We start from the raw sequence: 12,195 nt of genomic DNA, 5'->3' as shown, positions 1-12,195 counted from the left end.
TCCTCTCCCATTTCTTCTCTCTCTCTTGCTAATTTTCTCCTTTACTTACCAGACCTATTTTGAAAGAGAGAAAGAAAAAATGCATGAGGATAGACTAGTTGCTGCCTGACTGGTACTGTCAGTGAAGGCTTCTTGTCGATGTCTGGGCCGGAGAAGTGTTTGAGGGACACTTATTCTCACACAGGGTACTTGCACATATTCGGCAGAGAGTCCCATGCACTGAGTACCTCTTCTGAAGTTCTCCTGACAGTAACCACGCATTCTACTTCCTCGGCTGCTGTGCTACCTCAGTCCTCAGTTTGCTGGCTGGTACATACCAAAACAAATGTTCTCCATAGGAATCATTGTCTTTCCATAGAAATCCTCTTGAGTAGAATTTTCTAAGCTTTCTTTGAGGGACATTAGTGTTCATTCCCGAAAAGAAGAGAATGAGACCGTGAACTCTCATGCACTGTCATCCAGTTTCAACAATTGTCAGCATTCTGTACCTATTGTTATATCTTTTGGGATATTTTTAAGCAAATCTCAGATTTGCTGTATTTCACTGGGTAGAATTTTTTTTTTATTTTTTTTTTTTTTTTTTTGAGACAGAGTTTTACTCTGTCGGCCAGGCTGGAGAACAGTGACATGATCTCGGCTCACTGCAACCCCTACCTCCCAGGTAACAGGGTCCTCCTGGGAAGAGGAAAAGCTTTCTTAATTCTAAATCAAGTGTGAGTGTGGCTGGTTCACTGCAACCTCCACCCCTCAGGTTCAAGTGATTCTCGTGCCTCAATCCCCCAGGCAGCTGGGATTACAGGCGCACACCACACTCAGCTAATTTTTGTATTTTTAGTAGAGATGGGGTTTCGCCATGTTGGCCAGGCCGGTCTTGAACTCCCGACCTCAGGTGACCAGCCCGCTTCAGCCTCCCAAGTGCTGGGATTACAGGCATGAGCCACTGCACCCAGCCCACTTGGTAGAATTGAAAATGGCTCCAGGCCAGCTCTTTCTCCCAAGTGACCCTCATCTGGCCCAAAGGAAACACTAAGAAACTTTCAGTGCTGACCAACTTTGGGGTGCAAGCCAGTCCTCCAGCAGCACTCTTCTTCACTCTGTTGCCAAAACAGTTCAATGGTCCTTCTTTCTTGCCATCTAGATTTCCAAGGCAGTATGTCAGAGTGCACAGCTAACTGCAGAAGCTGTGCGGGAAGTGTTATAGGTAGACTTCATGAAGCCCTTCTCCTCAGACTGGGGCTTAGAAAATAGCACTTATCTACATTCCTCCCTCTTGCAGAGAATAGACGCATAGGATAGATCTCTCGAAAAAAAGAAAACAATTTATCACCATCTCAGTATGCTACCTCTCACTACTTTCGTATCTTCGTATTTTAAGGTATCTTCAGTGGGCAAAGTAGTTCAAGAGACTCCTAACCAGTTTTCCAATGGCTCCCTTGTAAATCCTGTATATTGTCTACCATATCCAACAAGACACAGCAATTATTGTGACTTGGTGTCTTGCTCAAAACTTTAATAGTCATTCAACTTAGATCCAAAACAGTAAGCTACAAAGTGAGTCCCCGTCTCTAAAAAAAAATAGGAGAATTAGCCAGGCCTGGTGGCACATAACTGTAGTCCCAGCTACTCAAGAGGCTGGGGTGGGAGAATGGCCTGAGCCCAGGACTTCAAGGCTGCAGTGAGCCATGATTGCACCACGACTTCAGCCTGGGCAACAGAGAAAGAGTCTGTCTCAAAATATTAAAGTAAATTTAAAATAAAAACCAAAGAAGTTTCACACAGTACATACCTAACTATATTTGTTTCAACGACATTGATGCTAATAGAATTTTATTTTATCTTCCAGTAGTTTAATTATCCCAAATTATAGATATTTATAAATTTTTCCACTTATAGCTGCTATCAAGTCACTTTATCCTTATATTAACTTCTCAGTTGTAAATTAGTATTGGTTTCCCACTTAATTCTATTAGTATTCTTACTTTTGAGATTAAAATATGATTATCTGCAGAGAGGGCCATGATTATTGACATTAAATATGATTAGCTTCTGGAAAAGTGATTAGCTACATTTATGTTCTATTGCCGCAGTTCCAATGAGATTTGCAACTTATTAACTCATGATACAGCTAAAATTAACTGAATCATTGTATGATAATGAATGCATTCACATGCCATTGACTAATTTCTTTCATGTACAGAGAAGCATAATTTGCAGATGTGGGTGGCATACAAGACCATGTTAACCTTCTTTCTAAGTTTACCCTCATATGAATTTACAGTAAGGTGACTAGCCATTAATACCATATTCCCTACGTGCAGGATTGTGAAAATTCTGCGAGGGACTTGAAGAAAATTTGGGGCAATCACATTCTCCTTCCCAAAGATATTCTGAGCTACATTCCACAACAGGTTTCAGCAGAACAGAAGCAATGAGTATCTTGTTCACTATCTATCCTTATAGCCCAGCTTAGCATCTGACACTTAGTAGGTGCTCAGCAAATGTGTGTTGAATGAACGTGTATATCAAACAATCAGGACTTGTGGAATTTAATCATAGTGCAACTGACTTTTGTCTTCTCCTAGCCCTTGAATATATACACAACAAGAAAGATTTTCTCCTCATCTGGATAAAAATCCTGGGCAGTCCCATAACTATGCTGGTCACTCCTCAATAATTCAAAGTCCCACACTGATTTTAAGTCACCAAGCAGACTCTCAGCTCTGTACTCTGAATGTAAAGATCGGTGTAATTGCCAAAGCTTTCGCCTTCATTTAAAGGTCTATCTTCTCCAGCTGGAACCTGCGACAGGGTGAAAGCTGAGTCAGGGAAGGACTGTGGTCAGTTTTTTCTGCCTTTTCCGGCTTCTCCTTTTTCAGTTTTTTACTTAAGGTTTCTGACAATTCTGGCAATTAGCCGTGGGAAAAGAAGAGAAGAAATTGGAGCAAGAAAGTTCTTAGTTAACAAGCCAAAACCTGGGAAAAAATTTGTATGTTTATAACGCAATTGACAAAGAATTACTAAATTAAATAATTACTAAATATTAAATAGATACTTTATTTTTTATTTCTGAGAAAGGGATAAATAAAAGGCTAAACAATTTTAGAAAAATTGAGAACAGATAGTAACAGGCATTTTTTTCTGAAGAGGAAACATACATGGACAATAATTACATAAAAAGATAATCAAGATTATTGAAATAAAAGAGGAGCAAAATGAAACATCAAGGAAATACAATTTCATACCCACCAGTCAGGCAAATTATGAACTCTGATGATACAACGTATCAGCAAGAACATGGGAATATCTGTGGCTTGGATTTGTAGAAATGACAAGTGGTAAAACCACTTTAGAAAATAATTAAGCACTGCCTACTAAATTAGAAGAATTACATAAATACCCCATCAATTCCATTCCTAGGCAAATACTCTGGAGAAAGAAACCCTTGTACATGTGCATCAGGAGACATGTACAAAAACATTCATGGGAAACATATTTGTAGCAGCAAAACTGTGGGGAAAATCCAAATGCCTATTGATAATAAAATGAATTAATTGTGACGTATTGTATTAGTAAAATAGTGTTCAGTGAAGAAGAAAAAATACAACTACAAGCATTAAAATGAATGAATCTCGAAAGTTATATGTTGAACTGGAAAATAAAACATCTTAAATGTATAGGAACACCTCCTACACATGTGGTAAGATCTTGAAGGAAAACAAGGAAGTGTGAAGCATACAACTCAGACTAATGGTTATCTCTGAGAAGAAGAGGGAGAGAGATGGGCTCCCGGAAGAGCAAACAGTGGCTTTAAGATAGTGGTATGGGCCTATCTGGTAAGATGGGTTAGCAAGTATATGGCTGTTTCTCTTCTTTAGATTGCACTTATATATAATTTATACTTGTTTGCACATATACTACATTTATCAATGTTTAAGGTAAAATTAAAAATAAAACAAGAAAAGGAAATTCAGGTTGCTCAAATTTACTGAATCACTTACGATTTTAATTTTTTTTTACTTTCACCAATGGAGGCACAAATTCTCAAGCAAGTTCAAGAGAGATGCCAAAGAGAAAGTACAAAAGGTTGTTACATTTTGTCCAAGACTTGGATATTTATGAAGTACATAATGACCCCCAAGATTATAACACAGAGAAAAGCCATGAAGAATTATCAGCAGGATTTCGTGTAAACACTCCCAGGGTGGTGGGGGGTGGGGAGGAAAGCTACCATCTTACCATGAGTTAAATGGAGTTACACTCCACCTGTGTTTACACTCAGTGTTTCTTTATGAGTAATGTCCTGTGGTCAACAGGAGGGCACAGGCTTTGGTAACAGTCAAAACTAACTTTCATTCCCAGTTCTACTACTCGCTTATGTGACCTTGGGCAAGTTCTTCTATCTCCCTGTGAGTGTCTTTCCTCATCTGTAAAATGAGAATAACACCTACATTACGGGGTTAGGAAGGGTAAGTGGCACCACACACACGTGGCAAAAGTGCCAAAGTAGTTGTAAGGTACGAAAAGAACTGAGAGTTGCCATGTTTAACATCAGTATCATCACACGCCACCATGTAATTAGTAGAGAGGAAGAAAAAAAATCTCCATTAAGTAATTTTCATAAACATGGTTTAATATGAACTTGAAGGCTTCTCAGAGATTCCTTTAGTTCTATAAATTTTAAAAACCTTATATTACATATATACTCTGAATCACTAATTACTAATGTAGACTCTATAAAAATGTTGTTATATTTATTTGTTCATACCCCAAGTACCTGAACTAATAAAATGGTATTAATGGCTATTTACATAAATTTACAATTCTAAATTAGACCTTTAATTTCTGTAATAAAAAAGGAAGTAGCTCATGCAATTTCCCGTTTTTATTTTCCTACATGGAACACAATGGCTCTAACATAATGTATGACTTTGTGAATATTTGCAGGGCTGCTAATATTTTATCTAATATTATATCTCATGTTTTTTGATCTCTGACCCTCATTTGTACTCCCAGAACCCTCATGAGCAATGTGTACTGTGATAACCCTTGGTAGCAGAAGCAGGACTGAAATTGAAGTTAAATCATCCACAGCAAGAATCTTTCAAGGAGGCCTCTCAGGGTCAGTAGTAATTTTTTGCCATGTATATTTCTCCACTTAAAGAATGTTTCTTAAATATTTGATTTATCAGGACTGAAATATATGGCTTATTTTGAAATAGATCACTAGTAAACACTATAGAGTATGAATATGACCCTAAATTCTTTATTTTCACATTATTCATTATATCAATATATATTCCCACATCCTCTGGGGAACAACAAAATGGAACAGCAGAGCACATACGAAAATTATGAGACAATACAGCTCTTAAAAGATGGCAAAGGTAATTTATTGACAAAAGAAGAAATAGAAAAACATTTTTAAAATTAAATTGAATTGTTGCCTTAATATTTACAAAAGGTGAAGAGCATTTGAAACCAAAAATGGATATACTTTCCTCAAGGGAGGAAAAAGAAATATTAGCAGGAATCGGAATCAGGTGAGGACCAGATTATAAAGAATTATAACACATTAGGAGCAAACACGGGAGGGTTTTGATATAAATGGCAAATGGGCTGGAAAGGATTTAAAGAGTCAATGGAAGCAAATGAGAAAAAGGCATTAGTGAAAAAGAAACACTGCAATTTTAGCACAAAGACAGCCATAAAATCACTAGAGTAAGCTGTAATTTAGATGAGCAGTTAGAATTACTAGTCAGTGATAACTTTCCAATGTTATCAAATGTACCAACTTTCATGTGATTACAAGCCAAATCAAATCATTGGGCAAAGTTAATAATGTAGCATCTCCCACTTATTTACCAAAGGAAAAGTGGCTTCAGCTTTCAATTCACAGCAATAGTTCTTCACCCAAAGAGTCTCCATTTTTTCTCCCATTCCCACTGCTTACACCTGATACATTTCCTCTTCAATATCAGTAAATTGTTTCTTTCTTTTTTTTTTTTTTTTTTGAGACAGTCTCACTCCATCAACCAGGTTGGAGTGCCACCTCTGCATCCCGGATTCAAGCGATTTTCCTGCTCAGCCTCCCCTGTAGCTGAAATTACAGGCACACCAACAAACCCATCTAATTTTTTTGTATTCTTAGTAAAGACAGGGTATTGCCATATTGGCCAGGTTGGTCTTGAACTCCTGACCTCAAGTGATCCACCCGCCTCAACCTCCCAAAGTGCTGGGATTACAGGCATGAGCCACCCCTCCCGGCCCCAATATATTGTTTCTAAAACTTGAATTTAATCCTAGGATTTTCCTGCATAAAATTTCCTGCAGTTTCTCTATCATCTAGAGTCAAAGCCCAGGTAAAGTCAAATTCCTCAGCTCAAGAGTCTCCTTGATTTTGCCTTTGTTTGCTTTTTGACTCTGCTTTCCGCAATGACTCTGGGTCCTCCAGGTAGACTGAGACACTCAGAACCTCTAAAAGCACAGGTCTGAATGCTTCTCTAACTTTGTACCTGCTTTTCCCTCTACCTGGAACATCGTTCCTCCCCTTGTCCACCTGGGAACTTTCTCATTTTTTCACAACCCACAATCCTGTCATTGGCAGAACTTTGTTTTTCTCTTCTTTGCATGTCTCTAGGACATAGGAGGGTGCCTGACCAGAGAATGTTCAGTAAATTACATCAGGTGCATGACCACAAGTAATGTTCGAAGCTTTATTAACAGGTTTTTTGGTTTCTGCTGCTACTTCCTATCAGTGTAATTTTCTTTTCCTTTTCCTAAGGAACTAGGAGTGTCATGGATTTAGGTATCCTACCATAAGCATTTCAAAACCGACAAGATACGGTAAACAGTGGGTTGATATGAGGAGTGAAAACAGCGAACCAGAAACAACTACTTCTTATCAGCTATGTGATTTGACTCGAGTTCCTTAAAATTTCTCAGCTTCAATGTCCTTCTCAGCAAAATTGTGATATTCTCACTGGGAATTGTTATGATTACAAAATGTGACTGTGAAACTGCTTGTTTGCTTTTTTGTTTGTTTGTTTCTAAAGACATCACCTCTCCTTTACTACTGATTGATTGTGGTCAATGAGTTCCCTCATTTGTGGCCTATTTTTATCCCTTCAAATAAGTCAGGGTTATTATATTATCCTCCCCAGGATTTTGGTATTGCAGTAGCCTTGAGATCAGAGTCATAGGTAACTGGTAGCATTAAAAGGTTAAGAATTTGTTCTTAATCAAATAGTAAGACAGTAATGGCACTACAAATAGAACCACATTTTTTATATTCTCATTTCCTTCCATGGAAATGAGCATACTTTTCATTTGCTAATGAACTACACGAAGGTCACAGCCATAGTCATATTGAAATAGACACTCATCAGGTAATGCACTACAGCAGTGTTTATAGGTGGAATAATTATTCAATCAATCAACTCGCTATTAAGTGAGTGCCTACTCTGCACACAGCATTTTGCTAAATCACGTGGCAGACACAAAGAAGTAGAGGACACCTTCTCCCACAGTCTCAGAGCCCAAAATAAATCAGCATACACTTTGAAAAAAATGAACAATTCTTTCTCATAAAATACAGTACCTAAAAGATAGCTAAACAGAGTTACATGTAAAACATAAACAGTTTCATCAGATGTAGTTTATCAATATATTCAATGATTCAACCTTAAAGAAAGTGTTTGGGGTGGTTTAAAATTATATAAGACAGATCTAATCTCAAATCTTCAGCCTGGACTTATTGACACATTCACACCTTCATTTATTCATTCATTTACTCAACTACAATGGAGTGGCAAAATATTTATTACCAGAATTTCAGGAAGTCATGGAAAGGCCTACCTTCCTGGATCCTAGGCATGACAGGGAGAAGCATGGATTAGGAATTTAAGCATGGATTGGGATTTATTTATTACAATGAATAGATAAAAGGAATACCAAAAAGAAAGAGTGAGAGGCTATGAGTAACTAACAAAGTCCTCCACATAAGTCTTTAAGGTTTCAATAAAATTAACAAATTCACAATATTTTAAGTGAAGTAGGCATGTTTGAGAGAAAATGCCGAAAGATGACACATAGGGTTAACCAAGATGGCAGGCTACCATGCGGAAGCAGAGAAAGAAGAAACATGTTCAATTTGAGTGTTACTTAATAAAATTAAAACCATCAAGTAATTGGTATAAATAATAAAGTAAAAGTAATAAAAATTTCTTTATTTGATTTATGAAACACTTACTATCAAACTATAATAAATGAACTTGGGAGGCTGTCTTGATGCAGGATAAATACACAAAAGTTCACTGCTAGTCTATAATACTAGTTAACAATCATTATTTGAAGTGGAAGAATATTCCATTCACAATAGCAATAAAAAATATAATTTAACCCAGGAATTAATTTATCAAGAAAGATACATGATGTAGATGAAGAAAGTTACAAAATCTTATGGAAAGATAAAGAAAATAACTGAATGAAAAGTATATTAATGGATATAAAGACTTAGTCTCATAATGTGGTCAATCCTTATGAAATGTAATGCAACTTTGATAAGGATTCCAATTTGTTTTCTGAGACTAGGGTAACATTATTTTATATTTAAAATGTTTGAGATAATCATAAAAATCAATAAAATACTATAAAACTATAACTAAAGTATAACTATTAAAACTATAAGAAGTATTTAAAGTTCTTATAATTCAAAACAACATAGATTTGCACAAGAATAAGATAGACAAGTAAAATAAAAGTTGAGAAATATATACAAGTTCATATGGGAACTTAATCTTTTACAAAACTGGCATTTTCATTGAATGGGGACAGGGAAGCACTTTTTTGGTGTGGATATTAATCTGAAAAAAAAGCCTTAGATTCCAATTTATATCATATTCAAAACTAAATTTCATATGAATTAAAGATCCAAATATACGAAGTAAAATAATATTAAAATAAAATTTAAGAAAGTATTTGTATAATCTTGGGATGGTAGAGAACCCCTTGAGCAAGACAGAACACTCAGAAACCATAAAGGGAGAGAAACATATTTTTTTTAAAGTATCCAATAAAAGACATCATTAACAAAGCCATGTAGATTCGAAAAAAAAAATTGCAACTCCTAAGACAGATAACAGATGCAGTACATATCTGTCATTTGTGGTGCGCAAACTCTTTCAAATATCCTCCCTTCATTTTAATAGATTACTTCATTCTGAATCCCACCTTTACATAGTAGAACTCAGAAACTCATTTTCCTAGCCCCTTTGGAGACGGTGCACAGTCAGGTTTGCATGTTCAGTCAATGATATGCAGCCTCATGATGCCGAACTAAACCACTTGCAGAACAGCCTTGCAAGATTACTTGATTTTGCAGGAGTGGGCGGCAACAGTTACCGGCGTGAGGCTGAATGTTCTCCCTGGGCTAGTCCTTCAGTGTTATGCTGTGTGCTGTTCCTGGAAACTCGGCCTAACCCTCTTTCCACTGATTCTGTCAACTGCTCAACATCCTTCAACAGATCTCTGACAACCTCAGCCCGCTGGTTTCCGTTGTTATCAACTGAAAGCCCTACCAATACAAAGAGCAAATATCTCCGATACTAAAAGAACGTCTACAAATTGATTTTTAAGAAGAAAACCAAAAGAGACAACACAAAGAAAAATGAGCAAAGGATATAAATAGGTAAACTATAAAACTAAATGAATAACAAACATATAAAAAATGAGCGTTCTCACTAACAGCTGAGGAAATTCAAATTAAACAATGAGATAGACATCTCCTTTTTAACTCATTACATTGGCAAAATTAAAGAGCAATCACATCCTGTGTTGATTAAAAAAACCAGAAAGCTCATATATTGCTGGTCCATACTTCCATAACCTTAAAACAATCTGGCAATGGCTAGAAATCTAGAAATACACTTATGTTTGAACCCAGCAATCTTTATTTAGATAATTTATTCTTCATAAACAAAAGCTGTTGTATATAGGATATATGGAAATGTTTGTTGCAAGATTTTTTTGTAATGTCCAAAAAGCAACCAAATTGTTCACTCATAGAGTGATAGTTGAGTGAATTTTATTACATTCATTATGGCATATTAAGATGCTTATCTGAACAAGGTTTTATAAAATCTTCAACAACAGGATCTGTTAATGTCTTTAAATACATATGTTAGGAGGCATTTAAATTGATTAGTATGAGCATAGAAAAGAGTTTCATTCAGAGAGAATCAAGTGAAGAGAAGGTGTTCAAAGTGAGGAGGTCATTAAGAGTTAACATCAGTAGGAAGGGAGAGCAGGGAGGGAGGAGGTGAGAGAATACAGTCATCAAATGGAATTTGCATGGTATAACATTAACATAGAAAGTACAAAAAAGGTAGAAAATGAAAATTATAGGGACAAATGAAACCACGGATCTGATTTTTCAGCATGGCATTTTAAGGGATTTTTATTTGGTTTCTAATATGGCCTCATAAAAAAAAATTGAGAGAAAGATCAAGTTGCAGGATAATCTGTTTAGTGTGATTCCATTTTTTGGGAAAAAAATACACATATAATATCTCTTCTGTAAAATGCAAATCCAAACCACAATGAGATACTATCTCACGCCAGTTGGCAATCATTAAAAAGTCAGGAAACAACAGATGCTGGAGAGGATGTGGAGCAATAGCAACACTTTTACATACACTGTTAGTGGAAGTGTAAATTAGTTCAACCTTTGTGGAAGACAGTGTGGCTGTTCCTCAAGGATCTAGAACCAGAAGTACCATTTGACCCAGCAATCCCATTACTCAGTATATACCCAAAGGATTATAAATCATTCTAGCATAAAGACATATGCACACGTATGTTTATTGCAGCACTGTTCACAATAGCAAAGACTTGGAACCAACCCAAATGCCCAACAATGATAGACTGGATAAAGAAAATGTGGCACATATACACCATGGAATACTATGCAGCCATAAAAAAGGATGAGTTCATGTCCTTTGCAGGGACATGGATGAAGCTGGAAGTCATCATTCTCAGCAAACTAATACAACAACAGAAAACCAAACACTGCATGTTCTCAGCCATAAGTGGGAGTTGAACAATGAGAACATACGGGCACAGGGAGGGGAACATCACACACCAGGGCCTGTCAGGGGTTGGGGGAAAAGGGAGGGATAGCATTAGGAGAAATAACAAACGTAGATGACACATTGATGGGTGCAGCAAACATCATGGCACATGTATACACCTATGTAACAAACTTGTATCCTAGAACTTAAAGTATAATTTAAAAAAAAAACTCTTCTCTGTAGTTACTTCAGAGAATTAGTATTCAGAATGCATAATAGGAAGCTCGTTAACTTTTGCTTTCTATATCTCTGCATTGTTAGATGTACTACAAAAATCAAGTCATACTTCTGTAATTTTTTAAAATCTAGTGAAAGGAAAGGAGGAAAAAGGCAGGAAAAAGGAAGGGAGGCAGAGAGAGAAGGAAGGAGGGATAGAAGGAAGGAGGTGGAGAGATGGGATTCTAAACAGAAGGTAGAAGCCTCCTTAGCATTATTCGGTCTGCATGGCCTTCTCTAAGACAGACCAGGTATTTCTCTGCATGTTCCTATAATACTCTACACTCACCACTTTTGTATCAAGTAGAATATTGTATATAAAGGGCCTGATCACTTCTCTGTATCCTCTTGAATTCATGCAGAATTACTTTATTTTATTATTATTATTTTTGAGACAAGTCTAATTCTATCTCTCTCTTTTCCTCCTCCTCCGTTGTTGTCTGTTGAGAGAGAGATCTCTCTCTTTTCCTCCTCCTCCGTTGTTGTTGTTGAGAGAGAGATCTCTCTCTTTTCCTCCTCCTCCGTTGTTGTTGTTGAGAGAGATCTCTCTCTTTTCCTCCTCCTACGTTGTTGTTGTTGAGGAGTTGTTTATTTATCTTAGAGAGGGGGGTCTCACTATGTTTATCAGGCTGGTTTTGAACTTCTGGCCTCAAGCTATCCTTCTGCCTCAGCCTCCCAAAGTGCTAGGATTATAGGTGTGAGCCATGGACACCCTGCCAGAGTATTACTTTATTCACCCTCACATCCTTTCTGACAAGCACAGTGCCTGTCACAAAATAGATGCTTGGTTAATAGTTTTTGGAGATCAGGTAAACTATTTCTAATGCCGAGGGAACACAGCAGGCAGCCAGTA

This window comes from Aotus nancymaae, unplaced genomic scaffold (genome assembly GCF_030222135.1).
Source record: "Aotus nancymaae isolate 86718 unplaced genomic scaffold, 86718_ANA_hifiasm-v0.15.2.pri h1tg000048l, whole genome shotgun sequence".
Lineage (NCBI taxonomy): Eukaryota > Metazoa > Chordata > Mammalia > Primates > Aotidae > Aotus > Aotus nancymaae.
Note: the sequence above shows the minus strand (reverse complement) of the source record.